Below are 14,378 nucleotides of genomic sequence, written 5' to 3' on the forward strand. Positions count from 1 at the left end.
CTACGGAAAAACTCGTCAGCGATCGCTACACAGGTTGCGGGTGTGCCCAACAGCGCCATCTGTCGACCAGATACCCAGCTCTCAATGTAAACAAAGACTCAATTTTCTCTCTGTCGACGTGTCGACAAGATTTACTTTACTCGCTGTTGCTAAACTGGAGTTTTTCACATTAATTGGTGAAGTACTATATTCTAGTTTTGAGCTTTCGCTGTGCAGGGTTTTTCTTCACTCAAATCCTTGAACTCTTTTTGATAACGGATTCTTTGTTGATGACTTTTTGATCGTTTTTTGGAATTTCCCTTGACCAATTCAAAATGGCTGACCCTTCACAAGTCCCCAAATTTAGGAAATGCAATGCTAGGGACTGTTCTAGGCGTCTTCCGAAGGCTTCTATCGACCCTCACACTGTTTGTTCCAATTGTCGGGATAAAACCTGTCAATTGGAAGATCGGTGTGAGGAGTGCGTTGGCCTTTCGGAATTCGATTTTATCGAATTTCAAAAGTACACACGTAGGCTAGAGAGAGATAGAGTTAGGAGAAGTTCTTCTCGTTCTATTGATATATCCTCTCCTCATGCCCCACAACCTATTCCTTCCCCTGTAGTGGTTGCTCCTAACCCCCCTCCTGGCACTCAGGAACCATCGATGGCTGATATGATGCGTGCCATCCAGGCTCTGGGTGAGAGAGTTGAGTCCCTTGCTAGTGACCGTAATCAGCTCATGGCGGATGTGAAGGAGCTTAAGTGCCAAAGTGCAGTGGGAAGTGCTAAAGTGCCAAGTGATAGTGTTGTGGACAGTGTTGCGCTTGAGGGTTCGTCTGTTCGTGCCTGTCGTCCTCCTAGTCCGGGACCTCTTGCAAGCTCCCAAGTCCAGGGGAGAAGCAATGTCGTACGACGCATGGGTTCGAGAGGCTTTAATCAGCGAACAGACGTTCCCTCCGTGGTATCGGGCGTATCTACCCAAGATCGCTCCTACCTAACTAAGACGAGAGAGCCCATTTATACCTCGTCTTCTGAAGGTGTTTCTCGCAAGAAACTTTGGACCAAGGTTTCGCGACCGTTAAAACGTAAATCGGTCCCTTCAGCACAAGTCCAACGGCCCGGTTGTAGCCACTGGGTCAGTTCGGACTCGTTGCCGTCATCCGATGACTGCTCACCGCCTAAGAGAGGCAAAGCGGTACCGCTTCAGACAGTAACACCGTCTGTCGCCGCACCTGCTCCCGTAGACCCTAAGTGGTCTCTACTGCAAGACATGCAGTCTAAACTTACGTCTCTGATGCAGGACTTTCGTGCGGAGAAGGTTGCTGCCGTACCAGCTAGTGCAGTACCTAGCCTACAACCCTCCACGCGATCGGTTGTGCGTCCTGTGGACGCTGAGGTAACCTTCTCACGCACACCAGTTGAGAGAGTTCCTCCACCCATGCGTTCCAGTGTGATCTGCCAGCCGCATGTTGACGTTAAGCGACGCACGGAGGTTGCCGTTGACGTTCTGGATGTTCAACAACCGTCAGAGTTGCTTTGTTTTGACGCGGTGCGTCAACCTCCGCAACCCAGTGTGGTTTCCACTGCGCACCCACATCAGTCTAGACAGTCTGGAGTAGACGCTGTGCGTCCCCGCGCTACCATGGTTGTTGCCAGCTCACAGACTGGGCAGCAGTTCCATGACGTTGCGTCCGGCTCAGTCACGCATGCACCAGTGCGACCGGACTCGGCGAACCAGCCGTTACCCACTCCGCTGCCGTTTCCTCATCAGTTGTCGGATGAGGAACTTTCTGATGATGATGTTGCTGCACATATAGATGAACCACAATCAGAATTGGACGAGCCTAAGTCTACTCAACCCTCTTTGGACTTTAGAAAAGTTTTGGCCATTTTCAAAGAGCTGTTTCCTGACCAGTTTGTGTCTGTGGCTCCTCGTTCTCCGCCTTCAGAGTTTGTTTTAGGCATGCCGTCTACCACTCCTGCCTTTACTAGACTCGTCCTCGCACGCTCGTCCAAGAGAGCTTTGCGGGTGATAGGAGAATGGTTGCAGTCCAAGAAGAGTTTAGGGAAGACAGCCTTTGCTTTTCCCCCTGCTAGACTCTCTTCTAGATCGAGCGTCTGGTATGCCACGGGAGAAGTTCTCGGCTTGGGAGTTCCTGCCTCTGCCCAGGGCGACTTCTCAAGTCTTGTAGACTCTCCCCGCCGCCTTTCCATGAGACGCTCAAAGATATGTTGGTCATCTTCGGACCTGGACCACATTTTGAAAGGAATCTTTAGGGCCTTCGAAGTTTTTAACTTCTTAGACTGGTGTCTAGGAGCCCTAAGCAGGAAGATCTCTTCGACAGATAAAGAGACTTCCTTGCTCATTATGTCCTGCATGGACAAGGCCGTACGTGATGGGTCTAATGAGCTTGCTGCATCATTTGTGTCCGGAGTCCTAAAAAAGCGAGAAAATCTCTGCTCATTCCTTTCTGCTGGAGTTACACCGTGCCAGAGATCTGAGCTTCTCTTTGCTCCTCTTTCCAAGTGCCTTTTTCCAGAAGTCCTGATTAAGGAAATAGCCGCTTCGTTAGTGCAGAAGGACACTCACGATCTTGTTGCGTCCTCAGCTCGCAAAGCTCCCCCTTTGCCTACCTTGTCAGCTAGACCAAGGATGGACACTCCAGCGTCTCGTTTTATTCCGCCCTTTCGTGGCAGAGCCTCCAGCAGAGGAGGTGCTCGTGCCGAAGGGAAACGAGGGAAGAAGAAAGGATCCAAGTCCTCTAAGGGCAGAGTCTGACTGCCCGCATCTTCAGACAGCAGTGGGAGCCAGACTCAAGAACTTCTGGCAGACCTGGGAGAAGAGAAGCGCAGATGCACAATCTGTGAAGTTGCTCAGAGAGGGGTACAAGATCCCTTTTGTACGGAAACCCCCTCTAGCAACGTCTCCCATCGATCTCTCTCCCAGGTACAGAGAGGAAGACAAGAGACGAGCCTTGAAACGGGAAGTGTCTCTTTTACTAGAGAAGGGAGCGGTGGTCAAAGTCTCGGACCTTCAATCTCCGGGATTCTACAACCGCCTCTTCTTGGTTTCAAAGAAGACAGGAGGGTGGAGGCCGGTGCTAGACGTCAGTGCTCTGAATGTCTTTGTCACAAAGCAGACGTTCTCCATGGAGACCACAAAGTCAGTCTTAGCAGCGGTCAGAAGGGAAGACTGGATGGTCTCATTAGACCTAAGGGACGCCTACTTCCACGTCCCCATCCACCTGGACTCCCAACCTTTTCTGAGATTCGTTTTCGAAAAGGTGGTCTACCAGTTTCAGGCCCTGTGCTTTGGCCTAAGCACAGCTCCTCTTGTGTTTACGAGGCTGATGAGGAATGTAGCCAAATTCCTCCATTTATCGGACATCCAAGCCTCCCTTTATTTGGACGACTGGCTTCTCAGAGCCTCTTCCAGTCGTCGCTGTCTGAAGGATGTAAAGTGGACTCTAGATCTGACCAAGGAATTGGGTCTCCTTGTCAATATGGAAAAGTCGCAACTGGTCCCATCCCAAACTATTGTGTATTTAGGGATGGAGATTCACAGTCTAGCTTTTCGGGCTTTTCCGTCGGCCCCCAGAATAAGCCAAGCCCAGTTATGCATCCAGAACATGCTGAAGAAGGAACACTGCTCAGTCAGGCAGTGGATGAGTCTGGTAGGGACGCTATCATCCCTGGAACAATTTGTGTCATTAGGAAGACTACACCTCCGTCCTCTTCAATACCATCTAGCTTTTCACTGGAAAAAGGACAAGACGCTAGAAGCGGTCTCGATCCCCATTTCCGAAAAGATGAAGTCTTGTCTGACTTGGTGGAAGGACAGTATCAACCTAAGAGAGGGTCTTCCCCTGGCTGTTCAGACTCCCAACCACGTTCTCTTCTCGGACGCATCGGACGTAGGCTGGGGCGCGACATTAGACGGTCGGGAATGTTCAGGACTGTGGAACTCGAGTCAAAGGATCATGCATATCAACTGCAAGGAGCTGCTGGCAGTACATCTGGCCTTGAAAAGCTTCAGGTCTCTCCTTCGAGGCAAAGTGGTGGAAGTGAACTCGGACAACACCACAGCCTTGGCGTACATCTCCAAGCAAGGAGGGACCCACTCACTGACGTTGTACGAGATCGCAAGGGACCTGCTCATCTGGTCAAAAGGTCAAGACATAACACTAGTAAGGAGGTTCATCCAAGGCAACTTGAATGTCATGGCAGATTGTCTCAGTCGGAAAGGGCAAATAATTCCAACAGAATGGACCCTCCACAAGGATGTATGCAAGAGACTTTGGGCCACTTGGGGCCAACCAACCATAGATCCCTTTGCAACCTCGCTGACCAATAGGCTCCCAATATATTGCTCACCAGTCCCAGACCCAGCAGCAATACATATAGATGCCTTTCTCCTAGATTGGTCACATCTAGATCTATACGCATTCCCACCGTTCAAGATTGTCAACAAGGTACTGCAGAAGTTCGCCTCTCACGAAGGGACAAGGTTGACGCTAGTTGCTCCCCTCTGGCCCGCGAGAGAATGGTTCACCGAGGTACTTCGATGGCTAGTAGACGTTCCCAGAAGTCTTCCTCTAAGGGTGGACCTTCTACGTCAGCCACACGTAAAGAAGGTACACCAAAGCCTCCACGCTCTTCGTCTGACTGCCTTCAGACTATCGAAAGACTCTCGAGAGCTAGAGGCTTTTCGAAGGAGGCAGCCAGTGCGATTGCTAGAGCAAGGAGAGCATCCACCCTTAGAGTCTATCAATCGAAGTGGGAAGTCTTCTGAAACTGGTGCAAGTCAGTCTCTGTATCCTCGACCAGTACCTCTGTAGCTCAAATAGCTGACTTTCTCTTATACCTGAGAAAAGGACGATCCCTTTCAGCTCCCACTATCAAGGGCTACAGAAGCATGTTGGCATCGGTCTTCCGGCATAGAGGCTTAGATCTTTCCAACAATAAAGATCTTCAGGACCTCCTTAAGTCTTTTGAGACCACGAAGGAGCGTCGTTTGGTTACACCTGGTTGGAATTTAGACGTGGTACTAAGATTCCTCATGTCAGACAGGTTTGAGCCGCTACAATCAGCCTCCCTGAAAGATCTCACCTTAAAGACACTTTTCCTGGTATGCTTAGCCACAGCTAAAAGAGTCAGTGAGATTCATGCCTTCAGCAAGAGCATCGGATTTTCGTCAGAAAAAGCTACATGTTCGCTACAACTTGGTTTTCTAGCCAAAAATGAGCTGCCTTCTCGACCTTGGCCGAAATCGTTCGATATTCCCAGCATATTGAATATTGTAGGCAATGAACTAGAAAGAGTCTTATGCCCTGTGAGAGCTCTTAAGTTCTATTTAAAGCGAACTAAACCTTTACGAGGCCAATCTGAAGCTTTATGGTGTTCAGTTAAGAAACCATCTTTGCCTATGTCAAAGAATGCTTTATCCTACTTTATCAGACTGTTAATACGAGAAGCTCATTCACATCTGAGTGAGGAAGACCAAGCATTGCTTAAGGTGAGGACACACGAAGTTAGAGCTGTCGCAACTTCCGTGGCCTTTAAGCAAAATAGATCTCTGCGAAGTATAATGGACGCAACCTATTGGAGAAGCAAGTCAGTGTTTGCGTCTTTTTATCTAAAGGATGTCCAGTCTCTTTACGAGGACTGCTACACACTGGGACCATTCGTAGCAGCGAGTGCAGTAGTGGGTGAGGGCTCAACCACTACAATTCCCTAATTCCATACCCTTTTAATCTTTCTCTTGAAATGTTTTTATTGTCGTTTTTTTGGGTTGTCCAGAAGGCTAAGAAGCCTTTCGCATCCTGGTTGATTTGGCGGGTGGTCAAAGTCATTTCTTGAGAGCGCCTAGATTAGGGGTTTGATGAGGTCCTGTTGTATGGGTTGCAACCCTTGATACTTCAGATCCTAGGGGTCGATCAGCATCCTAAGAGGATCGCGAGGCTCCGTAAGGAAGACGTACTTAAAAGGCAGAGTAATTGTTCAAGTCGACTTCCTTACCAGGTACCTATTTATTTTGTTTTTGTTATTTTGATAACTTCTAAAATGAAATAAAAAACTCTTAGCTCATAAAAGTGTAAACATATATTACTGGTCTCTACCCACCATCCTGGGTGTGAATCAGCTATATAATCACCGGCTAAGTTTAATATTGAAAAATGTTATTTTGATTATAAAATAAATTTTTGAATATACTTATCCGGTGATTATAAATTAAATGACCCTCCCTTCCTCCCCAATAGAGACGCAGTGGGACGAGGAGAAAATTGAGTCTTTGTTTACATTGAGAGCTGGGTATCTGGTCGACAGATGGCGCTGTTGGGCACACCCGCAACCTGTGTAGCGATCGCTGGCGAATTTTTCCGTAGAGTTGTCTGTCGAGCAACAGAGTTGCAGCTATATAATCACCGGGTAAGTATATTCAAAAATTTATTTTATAATCAAAATAACATTTTACATTTAAGTTTAGTATTATGAACTATGTTCTCTGTCACATAGTAAAATAGAGGGGCATGCCAAGTAGGCTTATTTTGCTTTTAAACCCACTGCGTACTTGTATTTCAATGTATTTTCTTCAAAATCTAATGGATTTGTTCTCGAGTCATTACCCCACATATCCACAAAGTTTTGTAGAAATTGGTTCAGTAGTTTGTACATAATATTTATAAAAGAAAAATAACAAAATATTTGCCATATACTTAAACATTGTAATTATTTTGAAAGTACTGCGGTGTACTTGAACTTTGATGTACACTATCCAAAATGTTACAAAGCCACCATTTGGTTAAAATCAGTATAGTAATTTTTGTATAAAGTTGCTCACAAATAAACGATGGGTGGTGAATATATACACATTGGTTAAGGCAAATATTGTATATGGTATATTTATATAACGAAGTAGATAATTTAACAGCATTATTTCCATTTTTTATGAATTCCATAATCTCAAAAATAGGATTTATAAAGAAACCTCTTGTGAAGGATAAAAATACTTTGGTAGTGTTGCTTGAAATAGGTTTGAGTTTTTCTACTGTGCAAAGGTTTTTATTTATATTTTAATGATGAATTATATTCATTTCTGTGAACCTCCTCTGATTTTCATATTGCTCTTTCTCCAGAAGGTTTGATTAATTAACATTTACCTGTAGATTTTTTTAGTTTAAAATATTTCCGTTTTCTTTCCCTTCAATAAATATAGGAAGATACTTTCATATAGCATAAGATATCCTATGAAACAAGAAGATGAAATAATGATATACAGTAAGAAAAATTTATTAAATATGACTAAGCATATTTCTGAATCTACAGAACTTCCCTTTTTTTAAGTTAGACCTAACGTCCAGATTAAGTTACGACATGTCTCTAGGTCCCCATATGTTGTTAGTCGACAACTACCTGTAAGTGTTTATTGCTTTCTAAGTTGTCTTTCCTGCTGACTTTTAATGTCAATTTAACTAAACTTCTCGAGAAGCAATATGAACATCAGGGTAGTATAGAAATAAGAAATTTTATTAAAATTCTGTTTTTCAGTAAAATAAATAATTTAGAAAAGGTAATACCAGAATTTAGACATCTGAGGGCTCAGTAAGTGAAGTATTATTATTATTATTATTATTATTATTATTATTATTATTATTAGCTAGTTGGAAAAGAAAGATGCTATAAGCCCAAGGGCTCCAACAGGGGAAAATTGCGCATTGAGGAAAGGAAATAAAGAAATAAATAAATTATATAAAAATTAATGAACAATTAAAATATTTCAAAAACATTAACAACATTACATACATACATATACCAAGGCCCTTCCCCCAATTTTGGGGGGTAGCCGACATCAACAAAGAAACAAAAACAAAAACGGGACCTCTACTCTCTACGTTCCTCCCAGCCTAACAAGGGACTCAACCGAGTTCAGCTGGTACTGCTAGGGTGTCACAGCCCACCCTCCCACATAATCCACCACAGATGAAGCTTCATAATGCTGAATCCCCTACTGCTGCTACCTCCGCGGTCATCTAAGGCATCGGAGGCAGCAGCAGGGCCTACCGGAACTGCGTCACAATCGCTCGCCATTCATTCCTATTTCTAGCACGCTCTCTTGCCTCGCTCACATCTATCCTCCTATCACCCAGAGCTTCCTTCACTCCATCCATCCATCCACCCAAACCTTGGCCTTCCTCTTGTACTTCTCCCATCAACTCTTGCATTCATCACCTTCTTTAGCAGAGAGCCATTTTCCATTCTCTCAACATGGCCAAACCACCTCAACACATTCATATCCACTCTAGCTGCTAACTCATTTCTTACACCCGTTCTCACCCTCACCACTTCGTTCCTAACCCTATCTACTCGAGAAACACCAGCCATACTCCTTAGACACTTCATCTCAAACACATTCAATTTCTGTCTCTCCATCACTTTCATTCCCCACAACTCCGATCCATACATCACAGTTAGTACAATCACTTTTTCATATAGAACTCTCTTTACATTCCTGCCCAACCCTCTAATTTTTACTACTCCCTTAACTGCCCCCAACACTTTGCAACCTTCATTCACTCTCTGACGTACATCTGCTTCCACTCCACCATTTGCTGCAAGTTTCAACTTTTGAAGTTCTACTGATTCAACTACCCGATTAGGAAGATCATCCACAACTTGGTCACAGCTGGAATAAAACTAGAGTACTGTGTAGTATTGAGTCTCATGATGGAGAACGCCTGACTACTGTATTAGAATTAACTGCATTCTTAGTATTACAAACAGGATGGAACTGTCCGGGAAGATCTTCATGTAAAGGATGGTCAAAATTATAAAAAAATTTATGCAACATGTATAATGAACTAATTGAACGACACTGCCAGAGATTAATATCTAGATTGGGAATAAGAAATTTAATAGACCGTAAGTTCCTGTCCAACAAATTAAGATGAGAATCAGCAGCTGAAGACCAGACATGAGAACAATACTCTAAACAAGGTAGAATGAAAGCATTAAAACGCTTCTTCAGAGCAGACTCATCACCAAAAATCTTTAAAGACAACAAGCCAATATTTTGTGCAATTGAGGAAGACAACAGACCTAATGTGTTTCTCAAAAGTAAATTTGCTGTTTAGAATCGCACCTAAAATTTTAAGTCATGCAAAGTTAAAGAAACATTATTAATGCTGAGATCCAGATGTTGAGGAGCCACGGTCCTTGACCTACTTACAATCATACTTTGAGTTTTGTTAGGATTCAACTTCATACCCCATAATTTGCACCATGCATTAATTTTAGCTAGTTCTCTATTAAGGGATTCAGCAACCCCAGATCTACATTCAGGAGATGTAATTGATGCAGAGAGTAGCATCATCTACATATGCAACAAGCTTGTTTCCTAAGCCAAACCTTACGTCATATGTTTATAGTATGAAAAGTAATTGGCCAAGAACACTACCCTGAGGAACACCAGATATCACATTCCTATACTCACTATGGTGCCCATCAACAACAACTCTTTGCAATCTATTCAATAATGATGGTAAGAGACGACCCACCCACTCCCAACTGTTTGAGTTTGAAACGAGGGCCTCATGATAAACACTGTCAAAGGCGGCACTAAAATCAAGGCCAATCTTACTAACTTCCTAACCACAATCAAGGGATTTCTATACAGCATTGGAGATTGTAACAAGGACATCACATGCTTCAAAGGCCTTCATGAAAACCAAATGGAAAACTAGGGAACAGATGATAACCTTCAGTAAACCTATTAAGATGTTCTGCCTAAAGAGGTTAAAATTTTTTTTAGATATGGGAGTTATGGAAATTGGGCAGTAATCAGTTGGACTCGAGATACCAAAAACACATTTACATAGTGGAGTAACATTACCAGTTCTCCAACAAGTGCTAAAAGCTCCTCCTCTTGCTAACTTGCGCAAAATAACAAATAACTTTTGAGCTAAGAAATCTGCAGTCTTTATAAAAAACAAAGGAAAAATACCATTTGGGTCTAAACCTCCATAAGCATCAAGGTCCATCAAGAGAGCTATAATTTACGAGATTGAAAAGCTAAACTAGTTAATTTAGCCTCGGGAAAACAGGAATGAGGAAGTTTGAGTTTCTCATTACTCTGTCTACTGTCAAACACATCAGCCAAAAGGGTTGCCTTTTGCTTTGGACAGTGAGTGACAGAGCCATCTGGTGTAAGTAAAGGAGGAACTGTTGCATCTACACCAAAAAGTGCAGATTTAAGGGTAGTCCACCATTTATGTACCAGAAAGGGTTTCTTTCATGGTTAAATTGTATTCCTTTTCTGTGGGCAAAAGCTCTAAGCTGAGTATAGTTATTTGAGGTCAAATCTGATCTGATCTACCCTTCCAAAGATGATAGGCCTCCTGCTTTTCCAAATAATCATGTCTACAATCATCATTGAACCATGGTTTGTCCTTCACTCTGTACCTTAACACACAAAAACGGATATGCCTATCAATTATTTTGACTAGATTCTCATTCAAAGGGACAACAGGATGAACACTACTATACAATTGTGACCAATTCAAGCACAAAAGATCATGCAAAATCCCAATCCAGTCTGCTTGAGATTTCATGTAAATCTTACTTGAGTATGATACATCAGGGACAGGCTGCTCAGTCCTCACTACTAATGAAATTAAGGCATGATCAATGTCCCAACTGGAGAACCAACCTTACTTGTTATAACACCATGGGAGTCAGTGTATACGAGGTCGAAGCACTTACCAGACCTGTGAGTAGCTTCACTTATGATTTGCTCACAGCCTGATTCAGAGGCAAAGTCTAAAGCCATGGCAATCGGTGGGGGAAACAGAATTTAACCACTCCCTATGGTGAGCATTGGAATCACCAACAAAGACAAAAGAGGCCTTTCTATCATCATCTTGTATCCTAGCCATAATGGTGAGATGACAATCAAAGATAGAATCATCCTTGTCTGGATTCCGGTAGATCGAACATAAATAGAATTTGTTATGCCTGCCACAAACTTTTATTACCTGAATCTCATGACATCCACATTCATAGCAGGACTTATGAGAAGCAGGGTATTCAGTCCTAATATACACCGCCATTCCCCTCGCCCTAGGGATGGCATCGTATTTCAACATTACTGGGTTCTTAAAACCAGTTATAAGGAGCTCAGAGGAGTGCCTCATATTAGAAACCAAAGTTTCTGAGCACAAAAGAATATGATACTGACTAGACACAACTGTGTTATCTTGAATATTTGCTTGAAGACCATGAATATTGCAATACAGTTGAAAACATTGACGAAATCTAGGATGTACTGGTCCCTGATTTTGCTCTATGTCTCCAGAGAGCATAAGAATTAATGGTAATAAGAAAGATATACAGTATCATATTTAAAAATCAAATTAACAAGAATGAAAACAAAAATAATATATACAGAAATATAAATGAGTGATTGATCAAACCCATAGACTACAGAAAAAAGTTGGAAAAACTGGTCAACATGGAGGAGCCGATACACCATGCAAGGCTAAATACCCTCCAGGATAGCCACTTCAACTGAAGGGAGGACTGTAAGGATGGTTTTGAAAGGAAAGAGAATCAGATAAGGAAAAGACAACCTCTTGATAAACCACCAGGCATCCATGGCCTTTCTATTTAGCCTGGACAAGAGGAAGAAAAAATAAGACAGAATAATGTGTCCAAGTGTACCCTCAAGCAAGAGAACTCTAACCCAAGACAGTGAAAGACCATGGAACAGAGGCTATGGCACTACCCAAGATCAAGAACAATGGTTTGATTTTGGAGTGTTCTCTTGGAAGAGCTGCTTACCATAGGTAGTCTCTTCTACCCTTAGCAAGAGGAAAGTAGCCACTGCACAATTACTGTACATTACAGTAATTAGCCCCTTGAGCAAAGAACTGTTTGGTAATTTCAGTGTTGTCGGATAGAATAGGATTATATGCTAAACTAGCTGTAATTTTACAGATTAGAACATATCTAGATTTGGGACATTGAAATAACGTTTGCATAATAGTGCATGTTTTAAATTAATCACTTTCATTTCTATTGGAAATTAGTAGTTACAACTACATAATCCCTCGAAGTACAAGACGGGGATGACTACAATTGGAAGCTAGAGTGATCATATCACAAAACTAGTGAATTACTGAGATGCATCATAACAGACCCACCTTATCTTAGTTGGGCATATTACCCTTAACTTATTCTAAAGTTTTTGATCATCTGGCAAGATGTCTAAATAGGTTTGCTGAAGGTAATCATGTTCCCTAGTTTGCAATTTGGCTTTTGTAAAAAGTCCTTGGAGCATGTGATGCACTTCTTACAATCTCCAATGCTGTACAGAAATCCCATCCATTGATTGTGGTCAGGAAGTTCTTGATGATTGGCCTTGATTTTAATCACGAGGCCTTTGTTTGTTCTCCAGGGCACTGTTCTTGGCCCATTAATTTTCATACTACTGTATATACACATGACATGTGGTTTGGACTAGGAAACAAGCTCATTGCATATGCACATGATGCTCCTCTCTTTGCTTCAATTCCATCCTCTAAATGTAGATCAGGGGTTGCTGAATCCCTTACGAGAGATCTAGCTAAAATTAATGCATCATGCATATTATGGGGCATGAAGTTGAATCTTAACAAAACTCAAGTATGCTTGTAAGTAGGTCGAGGAAAGTGGCTCTGCAACATCCGGATCTCAGTATAAGTAATTTTTCCTGAACGCTGTATATCTCTTAAAATTTATTGACAGAAAATTTACTTTGAAGAAATCCATTAGGTCTTCTCTTCTTCAATTTCACAAAAAAAATTGGCTTATGGAGAAAATCTTGTCAGATGCTCGGTGGTAATGTATCCTGAAGAAGTGTTTTAATTCTTTCATTCCACCCCGTTTTGATTTATTGTTCTCCTGTCTGTTCTTCAGCTGCGGATTCTCATCTTTATTTATGGGACAGGAAATTACGGTATACAGTATTAAATTTCGTATTCCTGATCTAGATATCAATCTCTGGCACAGTCATTCAATTTGTTATGCATGTTGCATTAAGATTTTTCATAATTCTGATCATCCTTTACATTCAGATCTTACGAGACAGTACCATCTTTTTTGTAACACTAGGTTTGCAGTTAATTCTAATAGTCATGCCTTCTCCATGAAGCTCAATACTACACAGTATTCTGGAAGTTTTATTCTAGCTATGTCCGAGTTGTGGAAAGAATTTCCTAGTCGGGCAGTTGAATCAGTAGAACTTCAAAAGTTCAAACTTGCAGAAAATGTTTTTATGTCAAACCGTCTGACTTAAGTCTATGTTTATATCTTATACAGTATATGAAAGATCTGTTTTAATGTTATTCTTAAAATGTTTGATTTCAATTGTTCATTACTTCTCATATATTTTATTTATTTCCTTATTTCCTTTCCTGACTAGGCTATTTTACCTCTTGGAGCCATTCGGCTTATAGCATCTTGCTTTTCCAACTACTATACTCTATTTTTTATAGCCGTGCATATTTGCACTGACTCACGGGGGTGCCCTTTTAGCTCGGAAAGGTTCCTGATACCTGATTGGTCGGAAGTATTTTTGTCCGAACACCTTCATTATTCTCGAATGATTACCAAGTAATGTGAATCGAAACTTATTTATTAACCTATATTTCTCCATCATATATATGTTTTGTCAATAAACAATGTTAAAGAATAAATATATTATAAAGAATCGTCTTGGTAAGTCTAAATTTAATTAGTAACACAATCCGCCGAAGTCAATGACAGCAGCTTGTTTTCGGATGCACGCTTTATAATTTTGTAATTTTTCACATATTTTAACACAAATTGGGAAAAATTACACTCTGCATAAGTTAAACATGTTATTATAAACACTCTTTGAATACCAGAATTTACCAAAAACATGGAATTGATAAAACCCGATATTTGTGAAAACTTATGGGGAGGTAAAAGAACAGCCTGTAGCGGCCTGGCGGGAAAACGATCCCTTCTGGCTCGCAGACGCAGTTTTTTTTTTTTTTCTTTCGTGATATAGTTCGGCCTATTCCTTTCAGTTTAAATAATCTTGCATTGTCTCTCTTCGTATTATTTTGCTTAGTATTTTCCCACATTCCTGTTCCTCACCTAATATCTATCTATTTTCCCCGATATCCCTTCTTTCATATATGGGATATCCGCACTACGATTCCTTATTTCTTATCCTCTGTCGAAAGTGATGGCTTGAAGGGAAGCGCGTGCTAGTCTCATTAAAATAGTGTAGAAGTGGAAATAAAAAAATACTATGCTTAATTTCAGGTTTACAGAATAGGTTATACTTGCTACACAGCATAAAGTTTATGTTGTTGTTATTATTTACATACTTACT

General features: G+C 41.8%; 2 protein-coding genes across 4 annotated transcripts in view; one reads left to right on the forward strand and one right to left on the reverse strand.

Annotated features, from left to right (window-relative positions):
* Nucleotides 1-14,378, reverse strand: part of LOC137629104 (uncharacterized) — a 261,346-nt gene that overhangs the window by 95,147 nt on the left and 151,821 nt on the right. The gene's annotated exons all lie outside the window — the stretch shown is intronic.
* Nucleotides 1-14,378, forward strand: part of LOC137629676 (protein-L-isoaspartate O-methyltransferase domain-containing protein 1-like) — an 89,964-nt gene that overhangs the window by 58,326 nt on the left and 17,260 nt on the right. The gene's annotated exons all lie outside the window — the stretch shown is intronic.

The sequence above is a fragment of the Palaemon carinicauda genome, chromosome 37, assembly GCF_036898095.1.
Source record: "Palaemon carinicauda isolate YSFRI2023 chromosome 37, ASM3689809v2, whole genome shotgun sequence".
Lineage (NCBI taxonomy): Eukaryota > Metazoa > Arthropoda > Malacostraca > Decapoda > Palaemonidae > Palaemon > Palaemon carinicauda.